The 5,107-nt window shown below is 39.3% G+C and overlaps 1 pseudogene; it reads right to left on the bottom strand.

Moving 5' to 3' along the window:
- Positions 1-1,169: 1,169 nt before the first annotated feature.
- Positions 1,170-1,811, bottom strand: LOC108728003 (uncharacterized; annotated as a pseudogene).
- Positions 1,812-5,107: the final 3,296 nt, after the last annotated feature.

The raw sequence follows: 5,107 nt of genomic DNA on the forward strand, positions 1-5,107 counted from the left end.
TTATATATGTATAAAACTAGCTTGTCTGTACAATTGTTACGCGTGATCGTCATCTTATTAAATATATTATTTTAAGTGTATCCGCTACCGTTTCGTTATTTAAAGCCCACCGCAACCGTTGCATCTTCCCCTTGTCGTTCGAACCTCTTTAAGCCCTGGACTGCAAGTTTCCGACGAGCTACGTCCGAGCATAAAGTTAGGTTGTTACAAAAATAATTAGCATACAGTTACTGAGTTTAGTTTAAACAATATTGTAGAAATCAAGCTGTCAAATATGCCCATTTGACCAACGTAAGAAGCCAACGTTTGTCTTTTTTCTTTTGTCTTCACATCAAATATTATTCAATGTCAACATTGGTTATATTGACGTGATTTGAATTGACCGTATGACAGCCAATGTTACATTGCCGCATATTAGCGTACATTGGATAAATCGTCTGGAGGCACCTTTATACAAAACATCATAAATACATGTAACTTAAGTAGTAATACTATAGAGATTCTAATCTACTACGTGTTAATGCGTATACGTATATGTGGAGTGTGCATGCGTGCGTGCGTGTGTATGAGGAGTCCGAGGGTGGGAAATACGTTGATAGATAGGGAGGGAGCTGACGTCACTGGGCGAGGGGACCGTAGGAGGGAGCTGACATCATCATGGTCTGCGGTAAAGGGAGACAGGGCCCGTCATGTTATTCTCTCTCTTCCACTCATTGTAGGATGCAGTTCTCTCTTTGCAACTCATTACGGCCCTATACTTACCATCTTATTCATGCTCTCTCTCTTCCTGCCGTTGTAGTCCCATACCTATATTTATATTATTATTATTCGCGCGCTCTCTTCTTCCCGTTGTATTCTCTCTCTCCCACGTTGTCTTTCTTCTCGATTTTATTAAACGGACATCATTCGTTTTACTATTTTTTTAATTATATGACCTAGCGTCTAATTATAATATTTTTTCGTAATTAGCGCCTTCTTATCAACTAATTCGATATACGAGGTATGAAGAAGGAATGGTGTAGAGAAAGACAAAGGAATAAATAATTTTAAAACACAAAGTAATTTTAATATTTATTTTTTAATATTCTCACTTTTATCTTATTTATGTAACGCATGGTATACAATATGATTCAAAGTATGTTATCAATTCACATAAGGGAACCTTTATCACAAATATTGCGCAACTTATTTGCAGCATCGCGTTCATTAGTAACATATTCTTGACGTAAATATGAACTAAATTGTTTAAATTTCTCGCTCGTGCTATACACATTCTGAGATAGTCCTAAATATACATGCTCGACACAATGTTCAAAATCAAGCATAAAAAGCAAGATCGATGGCATCATATACAAAAATTTATTGATAATTTTACTTTATATGTACCATAAAGTTTACAAAATTCCATATTCAGACCTTGAATGGTTAGGGACGAAGGCATAATTATAGACCGCAGGAGCTGCTCAATATCCTCGCGTCTGTCGATGAATGTCTTCCATGTTGCGTAAGGTAGGATTATTCGGTTATCTCGAGTATCCTCAATTGCAATTTTCACATGGGATACATGTCCTACGCTGATTCCTATGTCTAAGTATTTATAAACCGCAGGCGTTAATGAATCTTCTTCCCAAGATGTAAGGCATATAGCAAAGTTTCGAATGAGAAGATACACTGTAAAAGAAATAAAAGGTAACATACGCAGAAAAAATGTATAATACATAAAATGCGTAAACAAAATTTTTATGTAATTGAGCACAAACTTACTGTCCCCTGCGTAATTCATCTCGTTGAATTGGAATGTAATAGTTCATGGCTTGAAATGTTTTTTCTCAGAGAACTTAGCGATAGCTGTCCGTCGAATCCGTCTGAGCGACTGATGCGTTAACGTTGACCAGGGTCTTCTTTTAAATAATGCTCTCTTCCATATTTTTTACACATCCCAAAGTGGGGATTTTTTTCATTTTAGATACTTTATACTTCGAAGAACAATTGCGATACGGTTGAAGGATACTAGATACGAGATTCTCGCGTAGTAAGTGCTATAAATGTATTAAATCGATTCGATCATCTAAGTTCACAAACACATTCACCATGTATTAGTATCGAGAGTAAACACGTTTTGCAATTCAAGTTCTCTACCGCGAATCAAATGCATCATCGACGAACAATATTGTTTATCTATTTTTACACAGAGTAACGGAAATTCACAACTCTTAATTAATGTTTTAAAATATAATACATATATAATACCCTCACAGATGTTTCTTCTGCGATGGCTGCAATGGAAACTAAGTGACTGATGCATCGGAGTGGCACGTATCATAAAAATGCATTCTAACCATATCGACCTTTGTTTGTCTAAGGTGGTCATAATAAACCTTTCTAATCGAACCTTTTTTTATTACACCAACAATGACGTACATCATTCTCACACGTTCTCACACTTTTCAAATAAGAATACTAAGCGTATTGCCACTGTAATAAAATCGCCTTTCGGAAACATTCAAACACGTTAAAAACACATTAAGACACGAAGCATACCGAAGAAATGACGCGACAAACCTTAATGTATAAAAACGAAAAGATACACTCATGCAGTCAGCAGTCGAGTTTGAAGTTTCTTCAATGTTATATCGGTGTCATATCAATGCGTGTGTGCTGTGACGTGACAATTTTCGTCATTGTCACGGATCGTCGGCAGGGGATCTTGCGTCCTCCCGGCTCAGAGGGCGAACGCGCAAGCGAGCGCGCCTGCGAGCTCACATGCGAGCGTGCGCTAATTGTTGATTATTTAACTTCTTTTTGCTTCTTTTGTGCGAATTTCATTTTTTTTGTTCAGTTGAGATCGGTTGTAATTTGTAGACTGTGATCGGTGGCTAAAACAAAGGATCGATATGTAATCTCGTCATCTCATCCATGGAAGAAGGAAGACCACCACGACAACAGATACGGAAGAACGACGCTGGACTGGGGCCACTTCACCGGGAAGCCCGGACACGCAGGTCATAACGTTCTAAATATTTTTATAATGCGCTGTTACCTTGAGCTCTGTTATATCGCACGCTACTTACAGCACGAACTAGGAAGGCGGAAACTACATGCCAAGTAGCAAATACGGACGCTCCGTCGGAGATACAGACACCCCGACACGGAGCCGATAGCGGAGCTGCCAAGACTCGAGAGAGCCATCCCGGAAATCTAGAGGACCGAGAGCGACGCTGGAGTCCATGCGGATTTATATTGCACGCCTTGAGGCGCAAGGATTTGCAGCCCGCGAGAACCTATGTGATAAGCGGAGCCGCGTGATTGACAGGGTCAATCGGCTTGGCCCCGATTGAGGGAGGGAAGGCAAACGGCCTGCGTGAACCTACGGTAAACCCCCAGCCGACACTCGTTCTGTGGCCGAACCGATTGTAAGAGGACGCACGCTCTCCCGTCGCTGACGAGAAATATCCAGACTAAGCGGATATAAAGAAAGTTGTCGAGGAGTTGAGAGAACGCCAGGGATTTGGATGAGACATTGCCATCGCTGTAAAGCTGCCGATCACCGGATTCGTAGCGTCTGGTGGATCGCGTATGAGATACCATGTGGCCGCAAGCGGCCGGTAATAGCCGCCATCTGAACCAGTAGAATTACGAGCCACGTGTTATCTGCCCGATAGTTTTTTGCGTTGAGAAAAATACTAGCTGCCGATTCGCACTCGTCTCTCTTGCTACAGGCGAGTCACTCTTGTTGTGTCGTGTCAAATTAATTTGTGTAATTGTATCGTGTATTCCAATTTTCGCTCCGAGTCGCGGGGAAGTTACCCTAGCGGGGATTACATTCGATAAGATACGAACTCTGATACACCGTCGACGGATTCAAGTCACATTTGGCTATCGTGCGATAGTCGCCTCCCGAGGGAAGTAACCGTAGAGTCAGGATCTGGCGAGAGCTTAATACCGTTGTCAAACCGATGTTAATAAGGTAGTGGCCTCCCGCGAATGTCGAGTCTCTAAGATCAGGCCTATACATTGAAAAAAAATTTGTTCCACAAAAAAGTATTTGATTCAACAAAATGCTGCGGTCGAATACGTGCAAATAAATATAGTAATAAGAGCAAAATATTTTGTTCAATTACTATGACGATTTTAAATTTGTCTCAACCAAAATGACTTATTGCTGACAAAATGTTTATTTGATTTTAGAATATATTTAATTAAATAAAAATTTATTTTGATGAGCCATCAAGTAGCATTAATTGAGACAACAAAAGTGTGTATCAAACAAAAAATTTAATAGACCAAATTTATGTTTAAAATAAACACATATTGTTTACGCTTAACTTTGAAACAACCTAACTTTCGTTGCGCGGAGTAGCTCGTCGGTCAAAGAAAGAGGTTCGCGTCAGAAAAAGAAAGCACTTACAAAATAAGATGAATGATATAAACGAGAAATACAATGAACATTTATTAGAAACAAACTGAATTATACAGGGTGTCCCATTTTAAAACTTCCATGCGATTATCTCAGAAAGAAGGCGTTTATCGAAAAAATGTTTCAGACAAAAGTTGCAGGGATCAAACGGAGTCAACCAGTGGTGACCTTGTCCTTGACCTTGGGGTCAAGTTTAAAGGTCATTTCAAGGTCAAATCGAGATTTTTAAATGGAAACCCCAATTTCTTTCTCCGGAAATGAAAAGAGCGGAAAATTTCACGTTCAAATATGTGGTCATGCGAGGGCCAAAATGTTCTCTAACATTCATTCCAAGGTCAAACCAATGAAAATTCAAGGAATCGAAAACGATACAATCTTGTTGCTGCACGATATCGTCTGTGACACTCTCCTAAAATAAGTAGAATGTCAACAATTTCGTTGGCAGTGTAGTCAGGCATTGTTTAAAAAGATACTTATCAAATTAGATACTTTCCGAAAAAACGTTTGCACAACTAAACTGTCAACTGAAAGCGGTCATTATTTAAAACACGATTTTGAACACAACGCACTTTCGAACTGAAATGTGGGAGTTTAATTAAAAAAAAATAAAAAACATTCTTTGACCTTGAAATGACCTTCAAATTTGTTCCAAGGTCAAAGACAAGGTCATCGTTGGTCGACCCCTTTTGA

Source organism: Mycetomoellerius zeteki, unplaced genomic scaffold (assembly GCF_001594055.1).
Source record: "Mycetomoellerius zeteki isolate Tzet28-1 unplaced genomic scaffold, Tzet1.0 scaffold570, whole genome shotgun sequence".
Lineage (NCBI taxonomy): Eukaryota > Metazoa > Arthropoda > Insecta > Hymenoptera > Formicidae > Mycetomoellerius > Mycetomoellerius zeteki.